Source organism: Corvus cornix, chromosome 5 (genome assembly GCF_000738735.6).
Source record: "Corvus cornix cornix isolate S_Up_H32 chromosome 5, ASM73873v5, whole genome shotgun sequence".
In the NCBI taxonomy this organism is placed as follows: domain Eukaryota; kingdom Metazoa; phylum Chordata; class Aves; order Passeriformes; family Corvidae; genus Corvus; species Corvus cornix.
The window spans coordinates 53,102,748-53,124,374 of record NC_046335.1 but is presented as its reverse complement, the minus strand read 5'-3'; the positions used below and the strand labels follow the sequence as shown (position 1 = coordinate 53,124,374).

At 37.5% G+C, this 21,627-nt stretch overlaps 1 protein-coding gene across 10 annotated transcripts in view; it reads left to right on the top strand.

Annotated features, from left to right (window-relative positions):
- Positions 1-2,651: 2,651 nt before the first annotated feature.
- The window catches only part of IRAG1 (inositol 1,4,5-triphosphate receptor associated 1), a 61,394-nt gene continuing 42,418 nt past the window's right edge, over positions 2,652-21,627 (top strand). For 5 of the 10 annotated variants that reach the window (XM_019284798.3, XM_019284796.3, XM_019284787.3 and 2 more), the window contains exon 1: positions 3,039-3,119. The gene's annotated coding sequence lies outside the window, so the exon portion shown is untranslated. The other 5 variants (XM_019284769.3, XM_019284778.3, XM_019284782.3 and 2 more) reach the window with 5 other exon arrangements.

The following is a 21,627-nucleotide window of genomic DNA, read 5'->3' as shown; positions in this document are numbered from 1 at the left end:
TAATAATAATAATAAAAGTAAATCTTAATAAATATGAGAATTCTCAAAAGCTCAAATGAAGATACCTTCAACTATTTCTACACAAATATTCTGTTTAAGTTCTTATCTCCCAGACTGCCCAGTTAAAGCCAAAACTAGAAAAAAAAAAGATTGTAGCTAGATCACTTTTCTGCTGTTGCTCAGACAAAGCTTGTGCTTGAAAATGGTTGTGCTCCAAAAATGAAATTCATGTATGACTCTTACCTTTGCTTCAGCCTGAGAGGCAGAACTCTCCATTGCTTCAGTACGGCAAAGATTTTAGTGCTTGTCATTAGGGCTGGTTTTCATCTCCTCAAAGGCACAAGTAAAAATCTTTGAACGTGAGGAGCCCAACCCATGAAACTTAACATTGTTACCTTAAATTTGCTATTCCTGCACTGCTGCTTTCATAGGTCACAGAGCTGTGAAAATCAAGAAAACTGTAAGTTAACTGGTGGGATGGGGGCACACACATCCCATAACCACCAAGCCATATGTAACTGCAGAAAACTGCATCTAGCTACTCTGAAATACTTCAGAATACTTATAAAAAATGATTTCATGCTATCCAAGAGTATCCAATACTCTAATACTGGCAACATAAATATGTTGTGTTATTGGGGAGTGGCCAGCCATCTGTATTAGAATGTTTTTTTAAAAAAAAGGTATCATCAGATCTTAAAAAACAAACCAAACAAATGATTTTATTATATGGTACATGTTACTATGCCTTCTTTATAGAATTTTAACAATCTAGTGAAGATAATTAAGTTTTAGTTGCTGATACACCCTCATTCAATAATTTAGATTTTAGCTAGCAGCTTTCACCGGTGTTTGGCCTGAAATCATTCACATTAAACAAATCTCTGGGCAAAGGATCTCCCAAAGCTATAGAACAGAATATACAGAGCAGTTTCAGGAGCAGAAGACTGAGGGAAGCTTTGTTTTCCACCTCTTGTGAGTACCTCCAGGATCCTTCTGTGTCCCGTCAATCCTACCTAGACAGCAGGGGTCATGTTTGTGTGGTACAAGTGGAGGGGCCAAACAAAACTGAAACTCTGCCACTATAGGTTCTCCCCAAAGTAGGGGCAGTAGCTTAAATCTGCTTTACAAGCACTGGTTTCGTCAGCTCTCTGGGAACTTGAAAATATTGTGAGGCTTTCATTACTTTAACAAATTTTGGCTAAATTTGGCCAACAGTGGTTGTAGAATGCTAGACCAATAAACAAGCAAGTTCAGCAAAAAGTTTTATTTCCCAGAGGACAATAATGCTAAAAGACAGTAAACAACTTGTTTTTGCCCAAACTGGGCTCAAAGCAGTTGTTGCTCTGAAAGGGATGAAAGCAGATTTAACAGAAACACAACTTCTGTTGTAGACAAATGAAACATTTGACACTTGTGGCCTAAAAATTCTGAGGTAATAAAACTGAAAAATGATGAATTACAGATGTGAGTAAAAATTCTGTAGCTGCAGATAGCTGGATGGAAGAATGAAACCATGCTGAGTCACGAGAGGCTATTTCAGAACTTGAGTTTGTGGGTAATGAAGTAGTAATTCAAGAAGATGAAAGGAGGTATGCTAAAATGGTTTGTCAGAGTCAGTAATGATGTAAAGGACTGTAAGTGGACAAAGGACATCACTACCTGAAAAGATACTGGAAAAACCTAGCTACTCCCATTATGTGAGGAACAAGCTTAAACACAAATGTTAGAGAAGGTTTTCAGAACCATTTTTTTACTATGTTGATTTTTGGAACGAAGAATGCCTTAAGTGCAGATTAACAGACTTTCTAATACAAGCTGAAATCTGACGTGGCACCAAGAAGGTGCCCAGCTTCTTGTTACAGGACTGTGCTACGTTGCCATCAACGCATCTTTGCCCACTTCTCCTACAAGCCATGGATCAGTCCCCTATGGGCTGTGCTTTCCGAGTCAAATAATGAAATCCTTACTTTCTTTTGCCTGATCTTTTTCTGCCTTACTGCTCTTATCAGCCACTGTCAAAAGGAAGTTAATTTAGTATAGTTTGCTGCTTTCTCTTAAAACAGCTCTAATATATCCCCTCAAAACTTACTACCCAATACTTTTATATGCAATCTGCTGCATTTTTTTAGCATTACCCACCTTCTTTTTTCTTGTCTCTACTTCAGTTGTGAAGGGATTTTTGGACAGGGTTTAGCTTTATTACATTTCATAACTTCCCAGCACCTGGCATTAGAGAATTCTTCGTTAGGATCTGTAGATGTAACTGTAGTACTCATAAATAAATAGTCTGAAGTAGCTAAAGGGCTGAAGTAAAATCTCTGTCAATTTTAGAGCTGAGAGCTCTGAATCACATGCATGTGATTCCTCTGTAGGTACCTGAATGTACTGTGGTAAATGTTTTGGGTTTCTTTTCTGTCTTCAAGCCTCATTTGTAGCTACATTCTCTCATGGGATACGAGCAAATTCTGTGGACTTCATTGGGAATTATTCCTACTCTGCAAGTGGAGAGCAGAGCCTATGACTGGACTGAAGCCAGCGTTCTTCAGAAGTTCACATGCCTTCTATTTGCTCTCTAATTTAGACTCCTTCTGACCAAACAAAGGGAGGGGGGAGAGGAATGAAAAATAGTAGCATCTGTGTCAGTAAAAAATTCGAAGAGTTAACATAACATGATGTAAACTGTTTCATCTGTTCTTCCTACTTGCCTATTTTAATCAGAAATTAGTAAGTAGAGCTTATATTCACTGAACTTGAAGAATGCTAATGGGATGTCTGCATCATGTTGTACCCAGAGTACTTATGCCAGAATAGGAAAGCCTTTAATTCTGTAATTCTCTGAGGCAAGAAAAGCTTTCTGAAGAGTTACTTTAAATTTAAACTCTCATTCTAATGTTAAGCAGCCTGTTGGATCTCCGAGTTAAAAATTGCTTCAGCTTTAGTTACTAGAGCCAGATGTAACATTGACCTTAAATGGTAAAAGCTCCCAAGAGTGAAAGAGAGGCTGGCCCGAGGGGAAAAAGAGGAATAACTGAAGTTTTAGGTAAGTAATCTCTATAACCAGGAATAAGCTCTTTTTCAGCCGTGAAACAGAACGGAACCATATTTCCTCCTTAAAGGTACAGTACCTTGTTGTTATGATACCAAGGAGCTGGTTCTTTACCTCTTCTCCCCCATCCTCTTCAAATTCTACCTCTTTGGCAGATTTTAGCTGCTTAAAAACTGGGTGTAGTCAATAAAAGCTCGTTCTTCTTGCAAACTGGTTGGGACTATACAAGAATGAAAAAGCTGTGTTAATTATATTGAGACCTGATTAATAAAGGTACGTAGTCAGTAATTCGAGACAACCTGATTCACAGATACTGTCATCTGTATTGTGCTAAGCTAGAGAGAGTCTTAGTTAGGATCAATACATGTTACAGAGAAACAGATAAGTTTTCTCTCTCTCTCTCTTTTTTTCTTTTAATTGTATGACTTTCCTTCCCTCATGCTTTTAACAATGCTGGAGGGGTTCATGTTGGTGGATTAACTACTTGTCTGGAACTTATCTTTTAAAAAGGCATTTCCAGAGCCATTTCTTTATACAGTCTGTGTTTGGGTTTAATCCTGTTAGAGGTAAATTAAGACCACAAAGTTGTGTTTAATTGAAATGCTGTCCAGAGAAAATCAAACATCTTCAAATGTTAAAACATGTTTCCTTTAGTATAGAAAAATCTCATTATTTGCTTTTCCTGATATTTTGGTTTTCAGTTTTATCTATGCTATTTGGTAGGTACCCTGCACTAAAGTGTATTTCATTTTCTTGACAAATTAAAACACATTTTTGTCTTACTAATGTTTATGTTAAGGTCTTTTGCTCCAGACAGCAGGATGTAAACATGAAAGAATGAGGTCAGTGCAAGGAAGTGATAGCTGAAATTGAAGACTTAGGTTTCTGTTACTAACTCACATTAGTAACAACTTGTGTGAGTTGATTTTTCAAATCTGCATAGCACGACTTCAGCTGGTGAAAAATTCTCTGCAATCAGTAGTGAATTTCCATCTCTGCAGAGTGATCAGAGCATAGTGTTTAGTTTCTGCTATACAAAGATTGGGTGAATTTAGAGTTTTGAGTGTAGACAGGGTTCTTGTGAGTGCTGACAGTTACTGCACTTATATTTCATATGGTAGGTGTTGTGTACTCTTTAGTGAAAGTTTACTTCATCCAACTTCAAGAGACTGTGATAAATGAATCTTATTTGTTAAAGCATTTCAGACCTTGTTGCAAAACTTGTAATAGCTTTCCTTTTATTTTTCTCTGGACTATCATTAGTGAACACCTCAGTACTTTTAGATTAAACTTCTAGCTGACCTTCATGTTTTAAATCAACAATTACATCCCAGATCAACAATTATACCACACTTGGAGCTTAATAATTTAATGATACAACTCATAGAAATCTAAGTTTATTAGAACAGTGGAAATTAAGAATCAGTCCAGTATATTAAATGTTGAATACTGAGGGTCCTTGCTCATATAATATTCTTCTATTTCTGGCCTCCAAAGACCCTTGTTCTGATTTGTTGGTCTTGAATGCGTTACTTTACTTGCGATGTTTTATGCAACCCTTCAGCTTGTGCAAGGATGTATAAGTTTAGATGGTATTCTAGAAGGTGCTTAAGTTTCCATAACTTATTTTTAACAGTGCAATAAAGGCTAGACACTAGTCTGTGTCTAACTCCTCCAAGTCTGAATCGAGTATATATTTCTAATATATCTTATAGTACTTCAACAACTATTGTTCTTATTCCATGCAATTCTTTTTTATTTTGTAACTTAGAATATATAATAAAGTACCTATGTGTAAATTGTTCTTCAGTAAAGATATTATGATGACAAAAGTGTAATTTAATAAAAAATGTACAAGTTTCTTATTCGTGTGTAGTGAATATTGTGTTAACATCAGCACTGATAAGTACCTAGGATTTTAATTGTATTTAACTTTTAGAAATCCATCTGCTTCACATTCTTCTGGATTAAGTTCTAAATTGTCTGTGGACATGAAACCTGTACACCTCCCTACCTCCTATGTTTTTATATGTCAGGGTCAGTTTTCATAACTATAGTCCTATTTATCTGGGACCAAAACACTGGAAATTAAGAATTATCTAACAGCCAGATTCATAACTCCAGTGTTTAGCCCCAGCCTCTTCCATCCTCTTTTCAATCAGTCTCCTTCCTGACAGCTTTTCAGGATAGTTTGGTGTCAAATAACTTTTTGAAAAGTTACTTAAGACAGACTACGGCAAGTGAGGTATAGGGAGTTGGTACTGGGAGAGACAGATGTGAAAGCTTCTCCTTTCAAGGGTTGACATGTACGTTCATCACACGGAGTTCTTCTGCCTCATCTATTTGCTGTTCTTAGAGAAGAGTGTAAGTCCAGGAAAAAGAGGCATCAAATGGCTTGTGAGTAGAAGGGGAAAGAAAATCCTTGCTGTTTCAAGGTTTGTGGGCTGTTTAAAGATCTGGGGAATTTGTGGGCAGAGAGATCTCTTTGCTGTCTTAACTTGCAGCCTTCCTGTAAACTAAGCAGAAGAATTTTCTTGTGATGTGCTCTCTGTGCTTCCTTTGAAAAGTGGGTCAAAGAGATGTTTTGGATCTCAGTATCACTGACAGAAAGGAAATCTGAGTGGGTGATGGATCTCTGTAGGCTTCTAAACTAGTGACTCAAGATGTGAATTACTGCTTATGTACATGTGTAGAGCTGTTGTGGAGAGCTAAGACTGTGACTGTTATGGTAGTGCTTTGAAATAACAGTTTCCCTCCCTGGAAAGTAGGTCCTAAGGATTCTGAAAAGGAGAGGGATTTGTTATTTAGAGCAAGAGGGCTTGTAACCCCAGGTTTTGATGGAGAGTTTGGGCTCTAACAGCATCTCTGGATTTAATCCTCTAATCTACATAGGTAGATGTAATGGGTATTTTGCTTTTTATTTCTGTTCCTTTAGGTTAATTTCAATGTGTCTATCGTTAATTTTAAAACCTCAAAAAATAATTTGAGAATTAAATTTTACTTAGGAATTGCCAAATTTATTAAATATCTAAAAGATTGAAACAACAAAACCAATACCAAAGACCACACACACCCCTATTTCATAGCTGAAATCGAGAATGCCTTACCATCTGCTAGAACTTTCACCTGTCCTTAAAATGTGCAAAACACAAAGTCTTTAGGTATCACAAGTAATCAGGGACCTGTAGACATCTGTAGAGATCTGTGGGTTTGGACAAATAAGGCCTGTAGAATATGATCTTTCTTTACGCTAACGCAAATTGCAGGGAGAGGGGAAGATGAGAGGAGCAGGGAGGGAAGCATGCAAACCTGCCAGCTGATGTAAGTCAAGTGAATATGTAAACCTGAAAGTCTTTTCCCCAGCTAAAGCCTATTCTGTTGTGTTTTGTCATGCACATTCATACTTTAGAACCACTGCTGTCCCCTAATTTACATGTAAATATGCCTGGTGATTGTCCAAAGAGAGCTGCTATCTCTTGGCTCTAAAACACAGTCCGCTGGACTAGTTACTGTGATTTGTGCAAAGAGCAAAGCGGTTGAAAAGTTGATATAACAAACGGTGGTGGTAGGGAAAGCCTTTTATGTAGGAGTTGCACACTTTTCTTACCCACTGTAATGAGTTGCATCCTGGAAATGAATGCATGATAGAAATTCTGGGCTGCTGGGGCAAGTACAGCAATTGCTTTGGGGTAGGGACTTGCCTTCTGAGTAAAATTATTGCTGTTTATATAATTCTGCAGAATGTTTTGGAAGGCTGAAGTTATACACGGGGAATTTGGCTCCGAGCCTTTGCTTTTCAAATCATCAGCAAAGTTTCCATTGACTTCAGTGTTGCCAGTTGAGGCACTTAGTGAATACCACAAAGGTAAAGACTCTGTCAGTTGGGACAATCCAAGTAGGAGAAGCAGGTCTATTTTCACCCATCTTGTTTTGGACTTAATTTGTACTAACAAATTACAAGATCTGTAAAATGATATATTTTTCTGAAATTTTGAAAAAGAAAAATCCTCTATTTCATTTTTAAATATTCTCCCAGTTTCTCCCAAATGTCTCTTTTAGAAGGAGGTGCATTTATACAGGTAGTAGAATATAATAAGGTCTCATATATCAATTGATGTTTCCTATTAAAACTTCCAAACTTGTGTTGAACTGTACTGTAACTGCTGAACAGAAAAATCAAAATTAAAGTGTCTGGCCATAAGTTCAAGGAGAGCTTGTGGAGAGGAAGGGAAATAATTTGACAATGTATGAAAATTGCTTCCCAATTTCAGTTGCAGAATTTCCCATTTTTTTCTTTATAAGTAGCAAATGAAAGTGTCTGACCTCTGGGCTCGTGAAAATACAGTAACATGATTAGGCGCCTAGTTGGAGTGGGGGTGGAGTTTGTCCCAGGAGGAGGTGCTAAGTCAGGCTGATGTTCTGCACATCACCTCAGACTGGAAAAGCCTTGGAAGCAAACCTATCCGTTGTGCCTGGGGCCCTTATGCCAGTGTAGTGGTGTCCATCATCCAGACTTCTCTGAGGGCTGTTGCAGTTAAAAACTTACTCCTATTCTTTGACAGATACAGTTATCAGCATTGCTCTAAAAGCTGGTTTTAGTAAGTGCAATAGTCCGTGGAGCAGACTGTCAAAAACCAAGCAGATTTATCAGAATTCCCAAGTATCTTAGGAATCTGAAGCAAGATTAGGAAGGCTAGAAAACTACTCAATGCATTAAGTAAAAATATCTGTAAGGGAAAGGAGAAAGAATTTGTGGGATATATTCTAAAACCTCAACATGTAAAACTCAGTTTTTATCTGCATGTTGAGCTTTTGGGATCTGTTTGAAATCTCTTCTGCATTAAACACAGCATTAAAATGTCCCTTCCAAAACTCATATATTATGTGCTAATGGAATAGAGTCACTGGAGTATTAACAACCTTGTACCCTTATAAGAAGCTCTTGATATTTCCTGTTGGATTAATTTTTTTGAAAGACTTTGACATTTCTTGTTTAACAGATTTTAAATGTTTTCCTTGGTAAAATGGCAGACATCAATCATCTCACTCTCTACAAGGCTGACATAAAGTTGTAACAGAAAGGTGAATAATACCTAAAGATCCCCCAGGAAATCTGTCCTGTTGCTGTTTGATATTTCCCTGTCTAGTAATGTGTTCAGAAATTACTTTAAACACAAAGTGGTGATTTTACCAATCACTTTAGAAATTATGCAAAAATTAAGGACCCAGAGGAAAAATACTGCACACAAGAAAAGTAGCCTGGGCTACATTGGGAAGAGTGTGGCCAGTGGGTTGAGAGAGGTGATCCTGCCCCTCTACTCAGCCATACCTGGAGTGCTGCGTCCAGTTCTGGGCTCCTCAGTACAAGAAAAACAAGGAGCTACTGGAGAGGGTCCAGCAGAGGCCACAAAGATGATGAGGGGTCTGGAGCATCTCTCTAATGAGGAAAGACTGCAGGAGCTGGGCCTGGTTAGTCCAGAGAAGAGGAGAAAGACTGAGAGGGGATCTCATTAATGCTTATAAATATCTCAAAGGCAGGTGCCAAGAGGATGGTGCCAGACTCTTTCCAGTGGTACCCAGTGACAGGATGAGGAACAATGGCCATAAACTGAAACACAGGAAGTTCCACCTCAACATGAGAAAGAACTTCTTTACATTGAGGGTGTCAGAGCCCTGGGACAGGCTGTCCAGTGAGGTCGTGGAGTCTCTCTAGATACATTCAAAACCCACCTGAATGTGTGCCTGTGTCGCTGCTTCAGCTGACCCTGCTTTGGTTGGGAGGTTGGACTGGGTGATCTCCAGAGATCCCTCCTAGCCCTAATTATTCTGTAATTCTGTGATTCTTATTATGAAAATGATGAGTTGTATTTCCTTAAACCGTCTAGCAGGTCAAACTCCCTTCTTGTAAATCACTGTTGCTGTTTGGATTGTGTGGAGCTTTGCTCATGTGCATGAGCTAAGTGTCTGTCTCAGGGGATTTTGATCCCTCCTGGGAATCTGGCTCCACTTAATATGAAGACAATTTCCCCTTTTCTGTTTCTTAACAGGCAAAGATCAGAGTTGATGGACATTTTTCCCTTCAGAGCAGGACTTGGTGAATTTCTTGTACAGCTTTTTACAAAACAGGCACAGATCCACCAAGTTTTTCACCTGATTTTATTCTGAGGTAGTAGTTGCTGATATGCTTTCTCAGAACAAAGTCTCTTAAACTCACAACGAAAACCTTGCAACTCACGATATATTTTACACTCATCTGTCAGCTTATAGGATTCAGAAATTGTGAAGCTGGGAGGTTTTTGCTTCCTTTTGAAGGTGGGTACTGTACAATCATCCTGTGTACTTATCTTCTGAGCATCTGCTTGGAAAATAAAACAACGTGCCATTTTGACATCCAGGAAAGTGCTATAAAAAGTCTGTTGCTATGTTTAAATGCCTACACTCCGTTGCTATAGCAATAAAAATATCAGAAATGATGTACGAATTGCCACAGTGCATTACCAGTCCTTTCCTGGACAGGGAGATTGTGGGACTGAGAATGTGACAGAGGTGCTCTGTGTATTGGAGAGCAGAGTTGCCCCATAGTTCCAGGTGCCCTGTGGTGTCACCTGAGAGCAAAATGTGTCCTAAGTGTGTGAATCCCAAAGTGGCTGGATCAAACGGGACAGTTGGATCCATACTTAATTCAGTTGCTTCTTCTTGACTTGTATGTTGAATATTTAGACCAAGTTCCCATTTCTCTGCAAGACAAGCTGCTGAAAATGTTGACCTTTCTCTAAATTCCTTCAGTCCCATGATAGCAAGTGTGAAAATCAGCTTACAGACTGTATCAGCCTGTGTAGGTTTTTCCTCCCTGTAATATCACAGTGGTCAGTGTGAAATGCCCTTGTTCCTGAGGCAGTTATGGGAACCCTGCTATTCAAAAGAAAAGAAATGAAAGAGTAGCTAATGGAATCTTTAACATCTCTCTGGGGCTCAAAGCCTTGAACATTCAGTTGCTTCTCAAAGAGAGCAGGAAATTCAACTTCCTTCATAAAACATAGCGAGCAGAGGAAGGCATGTTATTTTGGCAACTGTAAGTTTGATTATGGAATTGAATTATTTCCTCAGACATTTCTATGGCGTGTTCTCTTGTCTCCCGAGGAGTGTTAGAGGAAAGACTTGGAGAAATTGGAGCCTTGTTTCAAAGCAAAATAACTGGTTCTCTTTATTCCAATTAGCTTGAAGAATCCTCAAGGTTCAGATGAGGTTGGCTCAAATTGCAGAACAGGGTGCAGGTCAGTATGCATATGCTGATCCACAGCAATCACATAATTGTTTCAAGTATTTTCTTTAACATACTCTTAGAAGTCCAGTCGAGAGGTCTGATATCAAGAATGTATCAGTGGTAGAAATACATATTTTAAATTTTTGTTTCAGCTGTTAGTTATTGATTAATGCTCTCATTCGGGGGTGTTATAAACATGTAAATGAAGTGATTCTTAGAGGCAACTATGATACTCTGTAGTTTGAAGGCACACTTAAATTATGCAGTACCTCCAAGTATGTTTGGGCTTTTTTATTTTTGTAAAAAGACTGAATAAACTACTGCCATGTACATGGATCATAGCTTTTCTCAAAATAAGGGTTGCAATGTTACATACATAGTTGCACCCCTCTCATTTCTACTAGCTTGTATTTGCAATCTCATTACAGTATTTTTCTATATTGAATCTTGGGCATCTTTGGGATTTAATTGTAATGTTTCAATTTTGGTTTTAAGTGTTGAAAAATGTGACCATTTGTAGCTTTACAGCTGCACAAACTCCCATGAGTGTGGAAGCGTTTCTCTCTCTAAACCTCTATGGGGATTCTTTGTTTACTTTCCTTCTCAGCTCTTCCACAAGGAGTACTGGACCATCACCTGAGTTTATCCTTAAACAAAAATGTCAACAGCACTGACTGTGGGTTTGGTTTGTTGGTTGTTGATTGGTTTCGGGTTTTTTTTTTACAGATCTAATAGGGGAGTCCAAATGTTAGATCCATAAATATTTATTGATACTTGTTTATTCAAGTCCTGTGTAATTAAAATTCCAAAGGTTATCCTTTTGTGTCAAGCCAGGGAGATGCTTCTGTGGCTGCACATAACGTGCCTGTAAAACCAGCACATCTGTGCTTCATTTACAATATTGTAGCTTTTACTTTTGAGAATATGTGGTCACATGAATAACCCAATTGGGGAAAGGGAGAAGACAACAGAGGAGATGTGTGGAACTTAAAAACTGTCGCTTTTATTTTTCATGACATTGTCAAATACTTGAAACAAAGAAACCTGATTTCCCTTAGTACTGTGTCTATAACGCCTTCACCACAGTTGTTACGACATCAGTTTATTCTGTATTTCTAAGATATCTTTTATAGTCTCTGTTTCGGATGCTGTACTTCTGAACTTGCATCTGCCATGGAAATACAAACTGCCTGGTATCTGCCAGCTCCTGCATCAGCTTGGCTTAAAACTCATCACCAGCTTATGGTAGTGCAGGGGGAGGAGGGAGAGCTGAACAGACAACATAGCCATGTAAGTTTTTTCTAGAGAAAAAGTATTATATGGCTAATGATGAGACATGTTTCTCATTATATGTTGTCCACTTCTTTAAGTGTTAGCTATGCATTTATTCTTTCAAAAATCTATTTTTGGTATTGTTTTCCTTGGAATAAAAATTATGCTGTTTTTCTGGTTGTCAGCCAACTATCTTTTCCCCTTCTTCCCTGCCCTCCCTTCATTCCCCCCTAGTACCCTTTGAACTTGTCCAACTTGTTGAATTTGGCAGGAGAGGACTGCAGAAGCATTATGCTCCTACAAGTGAAAATCAGTGGTGTGGTAAGGGAGGAGAGACCCAGCTTAGTGCTGCTAAGAGTAAAGGCTCCACTGTGAGCTGAAATTATCACTGATTCTGCTTGATCTGCCAGCTGGCAACCTGGCATGTGCGAAGCTTAAAACCAGGCACAGCAAATGCTGTCTCTTGGCTCTCCAGACTGGCAGGAGACTAGGAGACAACTAAGCTTGCTATGAGGGAGATAAGACACAAAATCATCAAAATAAAATACCCAAAGAACAGGTTTTGATAATTCAGCTGCTTAGAAACAGCTCATTTCTTAATGTAGGGAGACACAGGTTACAAAATGCTCTGTTTGTGCACTGCTATCTTTATTTTGGAAAAATTTCATAAATGTCTGTGAGACAGATCGTGAAAGCTGCGGGCTGATAACTCCTGTGATTTCACACCAAGTTCTAATAGTTGGTGGCAGTCCATGTGTTTGTCTGCTTTCCAAAGTGGAGCAGAGCACTATTAGTTTGTAACACAGACCCTCATCTCTTTTGCAGATTTTTCCATCGAGGCCTCAATGCCTGAGGAAAAGATCTGAGGTTTCTGAAGTCTTTGGGAACAGGCTATAGACTCTGCTCAGCCTGCTGTTTAGGCATGTCAGTCAGGTTCATGGGAATGTTGTCAGTGGACAGGTTCTTCCCATGGCAAGTAAATGTCAGCCATCTGGCTAGAGGCAGCCATTCTAATTAGACTTTCCTTATGCAACAGATGTTTTGAAGCTCAGCCAGGGAGAGGAAAGTAATACCCAGAGACTGGCCCTTATCTGCTTTCTGGTCATTTAAAGAAGGCAACTGGGGCTCAAGATTCTCTTCCCTGAAAATTTCCTTGCATCTGAAGCAGTTTCTCCACCAATTATGTCCTTTTGTGTATGTTCAAGGTCACTAGGCGAGCTCTAAGGCTGACAAAACTCCAGGAGTTCCACATCATGGACGCTGCTCACTTGAACTCACTACTTTACATACCCTTTAAATCACCTGTCATAGGTTTAGGTGTTTGGGTTTTTAATATATAGCAAAATACTGGTCTCTTTCTTTGAAGATTACTCAGAGTATGCAGATATTGGGTTTATGGATGAGGACTATTTTTGTTCTTCTCGGGTTTTTTTAAGTAACATTGGGAAAACCAGCAACACTAAGCAGATGCTCACAGAATGAGAGATAGTGATCCTGTTAAAGAAATCCCCCCCCGTCTTCAGCTCACTTCAGAAATTTCTAGAGATCCTTTTTGTTGAAGTAAACTTCAGTAAAAAATGGCAGAATGCGATCTCATTTGCTCTTAAGCAAACTGACTGAATGCTTTGTTTCTGTTACTCACTGATTTGTTATTCTGTGATTATTTGAAAGAAATTAATCTGTAGTAACATCCTGTTCTCTTTCTTTGCCTGATCATCTCTTTGGAAGGAGTTGTTCATTTCGCTTGAACTAACAAAAAATCCCATCCTTTTCGATCTAGATAGTACTAAACTTGTTTCTTTATGTTTAAAACAGGAAGCTCGTGCCTACAGCATTCCAGCCATCAGCCTGCTGAATCTTCATTATCCTTTCTTCACCTGTGCTGCAGGGCACTATGCTGACCATGAGAATTCCAGACCTTAAATTCCTCTGATAGCTAATAAGCTTTCTGGTTGCATTTTATATTTTACTTCTGTTATTTGAAGCAGTTGGGCTAATTTCTCATTAGTGGGTCTCATCCAGTGCAGTGATGAGGAGCCCTGTACATAGGAGAGTTGCACAGGTCACTTGTTATTCTGACAATTTTTAACACATTTCAGTCTTTTTTTTTTTTTTTTTTTTGTTGATTATCCTATATGTTGCCCATTTGCTAGTTTTTGAATTAAATGCTGCTTTATAAACAATTTTAATTAAACTGTTCAGTAAAAATTATGGATGGGGTGATAGATAAGAAGATATGAAACCCTAAGAAAATGTTTCTGGAAGATAAAAATAATTGTTGGATTGCCAAATTAATATCCGAAAAGCTGTATCTTTGTCCATAACTATCAAACATTATTCCACTGAATTGGATGCTCCACCTAGGTGGATGTTCATAAAACTCAGGATGGAACTGTGCATTCTTGGTGACTGGAAGTGCAATGTGGTTCAGGTATGTGACAAAAGTGAGATTTAGTTCAGAAGTGCAAGAGATGAGACAGCTGCTATTGGATAACACAATGAGTTTTACTACAGTGAATTTAATAATTTGGATCCAGCCTGAAGCAGCATTTATCCCACAGTACCAACATCTGATAAACAGTTCAGGTGAAGAAGCAGGACTCAGTGGCCATTTTCACTTAAGTGCATTGGGGAGTGATCATTTCTTCTTCACAGTATAAATCTTTGCTCTATTGGCAAGTATTTGCTAGAAAGTGGTGAAGAATTACACTCATAGTGTTTTGAGTGCTCTGAGGTTCTTAAACAGATCTTTTGAAAAACAAAATGCAAAAAAAAAAATCATGTTTCCCAAAATATTTGTAAGATACAGTGAAAGATATGTCGTTATACAGTGAAGAACCAGATCTCTTGAAGAGGTCAGAACTGAACTGTTGTATCCCTCACTTTCTTGAGCACATGGTTCCATTATTTTCTGCTGCATTTGTGCTATGAAATAATGATTTAAATGGGTGAAATTTCAATGTTCTGGCCAGTTAAAAAGATGGAATAATGTACTAGTGCAAAGCATATTCAGCATGTTTTCAACGTTTGGACCTTCCTCAGGAATATTTACCCATCATAGTAAGGGCTGCAGCTGGGTAGCTTTGTGAGAGTCAGTTGAATGAGTAACTTCTGCCTGTCTTTGCAGAGTAAGCTGACTAGAAAAGTTGTGTGACTTTGTAATGCCTGACTTTTGGGTTGGTGTAGTTGGAGAAATACGAATGAAGACAGAGTATGAACCTAATGAGTGAACTAAATAAAATTCCATTACTCCACCCTGCTTCAAAAAATGAAGAAAATTAAATCTTAATGCCAAAAGCATTAATATTGTGTAATTGGTAACTCTAACGTTGAATATTCATGAAGCTCTGCAGTATGTTCACTTAAGGAACTGATTGTAATTAAAACAAGCTGTGTGATTAAAATTTGCTTTTTGCTTCACCTCAGTACAAAATCACACTTAACACATATTTAGAATTGAAGTGGGTTTTTTCTTTCGTGTGTATGATAGAAAAGTGTGGTGCCATTCACTCAGGTTGGCAAATAAATTGTTATGGAAAGTACTGTAGTTGCCCTGTTTGTTTATCTTCTAGATTCCATTGTTTCTTCAGAAAATAATTTCTGATTTAACTGGATAATGAGAATTTTAGGAAAAAAATCATAGCCGGCTCTGACTTTAAATTTAAATATTTCCTTTAACAAAAGCACATAAATGGCATGTTCAGTTAGTAATTTTATCCTCTTTGTTCTGTAAAAGTATACTTTTTTTGTTTTCAACAAGGTCAAAAACATAATACTTGGAGGGAACACTTAGAAAATTAATTTGTAGGTCATCTTTAAGTGCCATGGAAATTAAAATAAACATTGTTCTATTGTTCTAACTAAGAAACATTAACAACAACAAAAAAGTTTGTGTTGGAAAAAAATATTTACATGCCTTAGAAACGTTCAACACAATTTGACATCATCTTATTTGCAGAGATCAAACGGTATCATTAGTATTAATTTATCTTTAGATAGATTAAATTATTTTTTACATAGATATAGGCATATATTTTGTTTGTTAAACTAGCTTGGCAATTGTTATTTGTTTGTAGTCAGTTGTTAGGTATAAAGAAGAAATTAAGGGAAGGTGTGAAAAAAGATGAGTAGAACATACATTAAATGTTTCTAGAAAACCTAGAAACTCTAGTTCTAAGTTCTAGCTTTCTATTTCTCTCTTATTTCTTTTGATCTGTGAGGAAAAATACTGGGAAGATGATTTCCTAATTACTGCAGCCTGGGATTTGGATAAAAGAGAACATTAATAAAGAGAATTAAGATTTTAATTCTTAAGAATTTAATTTCTTAGCCAATATAATTAAGAAGTAAGAGAAGGATAGAAGTTGTCTCTCTTCAGCTCACTATTCCTTCCACTGTCTCAAGCAATTTTTTTAGAAGGTAACCTGAAGTCACTTCAGGAAAGGCCATTATTTGAAAAAAAGTTAATTTTAACCTAACAAAGTTTGTCTCCCTGGGCTTCCCTGTAGTCATCTGAGAAGAGAGAGGTTCCTGCAGAATGCAATTCAGAGAGCCTAAATGAAATTTCTGATTTTAGGACAGGAACTTAAGTTGATTCAAAAACAAACAAAAAACCCAAACCGACCAACCAAACAGAAAACTTCAGGAGACAGATGGCCTTAGGCCAAAGTGGGTCCTCAGAAAAGGCTTTATACATATTGTCATGCCTCTTAATCTGTTGAAGGCATGTGGTATTTTTAATAATATAGTATTGAAGATGATGTACAGAATGAAATAGGTCTAGGCTCTTCTTCTTCTCTTGATCCTTCCCTGCAGAGAACATCAACTTTGGTGTTACTGGTTTTGGTAGGAACACTTGAAAGAAATCTCAGATCAGCATTTAGCAACTGTATCCAGCCACATGCAAACTGATGAATCCTTGAATGAAAACAGCAATTCCAGTTGACAAGTAAAAGCAGGCATTTGCATTGTCTATGAGACAACAATTGCTTCCTTGGCTTACCAAGTTTTGATTGCTTTATATCAACTCTAATAACTATAATAGGACTAATGCAATAGGACTAATGCAAAGTTAAGTGAATTGATGAAGAGACACAAGTAAACTGGATAAAGTTTCATAGTGGGTAACAAATCAATGCCTAAGGTAAAACTGAGTTTGACAGCTTCAACGGGAAGAGGGATGCTGAGGTGAAAATTTGGATTTTGGGTGTTGGAAGAACTGTTTTTCATGTTCCTTTACTTATCTGTACACCCAGGATTTGATATAGGAAACTTTACTGGCCTAGTCCTGTCCTGCAAGCCATAAAATGGGAGGACAAGGTGTGACCTGGTAAAGTTAAAGGCATAATAGCGTTGCAGCAAAACAGCACAGGGAAAACTTGCAGGTTTAGAGGCAAACAAAATGTACAGTTTGTCTCTTCAAAGTAGAGACTGAAAGCTTTGATTGGAAGTTTATCTCTTTCTGTAGTGAGTGGAAGCTTTGATTGTGCTTTGTGGAAAAGAAAGCAGATTTCTTACAAAGTTTGCTATAGAAGAATTAAATGTAGTTTGTTTTGGTCGTGTGCATCTATGATGGAGAATCTGGCAATAGTGAGTGAAAACCTAGAATGATATATATATTATCTCCTTGTTGTTAAAGCAACCTTATTGTGGAATTTCTGTTATAGATTCATGTAGTAGGTTGAAACCTACAAACCAAACCATGGCAATTCAGTTTGCTAGGTACACAAGGGAAATAATACTTCCAGTGTGAAATAACTTTTAGAGTTGTGAAGTCAAGTGGCCTTTTTCAAATTTTTAATATCTCAAGAGAGACGACCGTCCACTGTATCTTAGACCAGTCTTATATTTTGGTTTTTTACATTTCTTTGCCTAATAAAACCTGATGTTTATACTGGCTGAACTAGTAAGAAATACTAGTAAGAAATGGAGAAAAAGAAGAGATACTTCAAGCCTCTATCCCAGAAAATAGATTTATTCCTACTGCTATATAGTCTGTGAGAGAAAACCAGTGGGAGTGCAAGAGCATCTTAAGACATTCCCCCAGTTTGTACCATTGATTTGAGCTGAGATTATTCTCATGGTTTTTCTGACTCAGCCACACGTGAGGCTTTTGGACCAGGAGTGTAGGCAGTGCTGTACAGCTGAATGTATATGACAGGGAGAGGTGTCATCTCAAAATAAAAAAGACACATTTTTGCCATGAGAAAAATCATTCACTGGAACAACCTCCCCAGGGATGTGGTAGTGTCCCCATTACTGGAGGTTTTCAAGATACAGTAAGACAGGATCTTCAATAATCTCATCCAGGGTCCCTTTCCCACAAAGGGTTGGGCATGTTGATCTTTCAAGGTCCCTTCCAACCTGGGCTGTTCTGTGATTCAGTGATAATAAGTAGGAAAAAGATGGAGAACAGCAATAATACTTTGTAAAGTAAATAAAACATTGTAAAATAAGTGGTGTATAAACCTTCATGCCGGTCTCAGCTTCTTGATTTTCTGGGAGAGGAAGTTTCTATCTTGGTTTGCACCTATGTCTTCTATTAAAAGGTATTGAAGTCAAATGGGATTTTCTTCACACAGCCAAAAAATTGGGAATGTCATTTTGTGTGTGTGCAAGCAGATGTGCCTGTATGTGTAAGACTGCAAAGTTTGAAAAGTGCTGCTTTACTGTCATTTCTCCTGTGAAATTGAATTCTTTCTGTATGATGCATCTTAAAGAACTGAAAACACTTTCAGGGGCCTGCCACCCAAATAGCCTCTTAAAAACATCTGAAGATCTAAAACATGACAAAGCAGGGAGATGCCAAGCATTCTTCAGACTGAGATATGTTTACTTCTTCCAGGAAGCTTCTTAGGAATCCAGCACAGTATTGTCCTGGATCTTAATCCTGGCTGTGATCTTAGCATGTACTGTTTGTATTAACTAGAAAAATATAAAAAAAGTCCTTTTCTCCCATTGCTTTCTTCTGCCTGTTGTTCTGTCCATCTCTGTCTTTGCATTGCCAATTACTCATGATGGACGAAAAGGCACTTTTCCTTTGTTTACTTTGTTGCAATCAATTTCTTTTAGAAATTGAAGCTGCTTCCACCAGTGAACATAAGGGCTGCACATCCAGGTCTTGCAAACCATTCATCTGATCCCACATAAGGATCATGTTCATGCTATTCCAAAAGCAGAAACCTTCTTTAACACTCACTGTTTTCAGCCATCTGCAGCTCAGGCCTTTCCAGGTCCAGGAGCTTTACAGGATTATCACTGTACCTCTCCTCTAAATGCATCTAATCTCTGTTTGAACTGAATTATTGTGTCTCCATTCTTTTACAACTTCCTTTAGTAACAAAATCAATTATTTAATTGTATACTGTTGTGAAGGGACTTCTTTTCTACTCAAACCATTGCCTAATAACTGCTTTTGACATCCTTATCCACATGTACTGTGAGCAATTGTAAGCAAATAATTAATAGACCACCTTCTTCAGTCTATTCATCATTTTCTAATCTGTTTCTATCCAGAAGTGTCTTTTTTGCATGGAAACCATTTGCAATTTCTGACCACTCTTTCTTCTATGAATCATTTGGTTTTAAGTTGTTGGTGTTTGTTGCTGTTTTACTGGGGGGGGAAGGTGTTCTTGTTTTGTTTGGGTTTTTGGTTTTTTTGATATGTGACTAGAACTGTTTTAAAGTTTTGGGCTCATATTCTATAGTGTTTTCAGCTTTTTACTAGTAATTCTTAACATTTTTTCCTTTTTGGCTGCTGCTGAATGCTATTTTCAGAGAACTATTCAAAATTACTCTACTCTCTTTCCTGACTTGTAAAACATAATGACTCTTATTTAGCTAAGCGTATTCTACATTTGTTTTTTTCTCATGTGCATTGATTTGCCTTTTTCACCTGACATTTTATTATTCAGGTGCTCAGTATCCCATAAACTACCTTGGCTGTCTTTAGATCTGATTTTCCCATCTTGTCTTTAATCATGTGTACAGATCCACTTTTCCAGATTCTTCATGACTATGTTGAACACCTCTACCTGTGGAAGTGTAATCTCTGCAGCGCACAGAGCAACTTCTGTCCTTTATTTTCTTCCTTCAGTTACAAGAGGTATTTCTCTTTTGTCCTGTTAGAGCAGTTTCCTTAAGATGCTTGGTAAAAAATTTTGACAAAACCTCTCTTTGAAAAATACACGTGCCTGTATTAAAATGCATGTTGATTTCTGTAAAGGCATTTAACGAAATAGCAAAGTTTAGATTGCTGGACAGTCCTGTATTAATTTATCATTCTTGTATCTGGATCCATTTAGTAATAAAATATTACATTGATTTCTTATCGAGGACAGTTATTATCTAAAAGTTAGGAACTAGGATGGAAGTCTTAAGTGATAACAAAATTATAAAGCAGTAAGTCCCTCAAATCATTGTTTTGTTTGGGCAGAAAAACAAAGCAGCTCAAGGTCAACATCAAAATATTGAAGGAGGTGTTTGGAAAGAATGGGTATCCTTCATACTGTGTGCCTTTATCTCAGTCTCTTTAAGGCTTTTTATTTGCCTTCCACTACCTCAGGTAGATAATGCACAGCTTTTTGTCTTGGCATTTGCCAGAATGTTGTCCAGAGGCACTCTAAAAGCCCAAAACCTTGATTAACAATAAAACTTTTGAAGAACTGGTATTTCAGCATCTCTTCTATTAAAGATTAGTTTTATCTATGTAGATCTGTGGTACTGTTAAAATTACAATGAGTTCCTATATCTTCTTTTAAGAGGTATTTTCTAAATACTTTACCTGGTTTTGTATTTTTTATTTCATAATATATTAGAAGCACTGAATCTTTTTCATTCCACAATTTTCTACAACCATTTTAAAGTTTTAATGTTGGGTCCCATTACTTTAATGCAACCTTGTTTATTTTATTTGATATAAAGAAAGAAAAAAAAGTTCAGGTAATAAATCCTAACGTATGCAGACTGCATACTTATTGTATACAAATTGTTTCTAAATAGGCAAATACAGCATGCCATTTTGACTCATCATATATAGAGTTATAAAATTAGCATAACTAGATACACATCACAATTTCTTAGTAATGACAATAGCAATACTGAGTTCTGGCATAGCTGATAAAGTGCAGTGAAAGAGAGCTAAGCTCCATTTAGCTCAGTATCAAGATACAACTGATGCTCCTTTCCCACTTTGTCTCCTTGCTCCTCTTCCAGGAGATATCAAACTCTCAGCAGCTGCAATGGAACAGGAGATATTGTACAAACTCAGTCATTTGCACCAGGGCTGAACTGCTGGTTGTGAACTGAGGGACTGAACTGCAATTCCGTGCCTTATTCACTGCTCTTACTGCAGGCAGGGAGTGCCCTGAAAGAAACAGACGACAATTGCAGTAGGTCTGATATTTCTGTGGCAAATCTTGACCCATGGCATGTCCAGGAGTTTTTTCAAAGTCTCATAGACTATGAGTAACTCTGCTCCTTTTATGCCCTTCTCACATCCCCTATTTTCATTTTAGGTTTTGAGGTAAAAATGTCAAAAGTATATAAAATGTAACCCCCAAAGCACAGAATTCTCTTTGCCTGCAGAAGTAGTTCTCTGGTATAAGCTCATCTCTTTCCTAGGGCCTCCATGTGCACAACACTGCTAAAACCATACCAAATTAGTGTGGATTTTTTTAGATGTTGATGAGATTGTGCATAAAGCTGGTACATTATTTTTTTGGATCAGCTCCTGGATATAATCAGGAATGGAATGGTGTTGGCTAAATAATTTTATCAGGGAAAGATTTTGACAAAGGACATGAGGAACATTTTGCTACATTTGGCTTGTGCTATTCCAGAAGAGCAGAGCTGTTGTTTTCCTCAAAGCTTTTTTCTGAACTGTCTACTTACCCAGAAAAATGCAGGGTTTTGGTACAGTATGTGCCAGTCAATGCATAAAAATTCCTTTTTTGTTATGATAGCTTTGATTTTTTTATTAAATTTCCTAGTCCTGGGTATTGAGGAGCAATCACTGAAAATGGCAGAAATAAAGTTAGCAAAC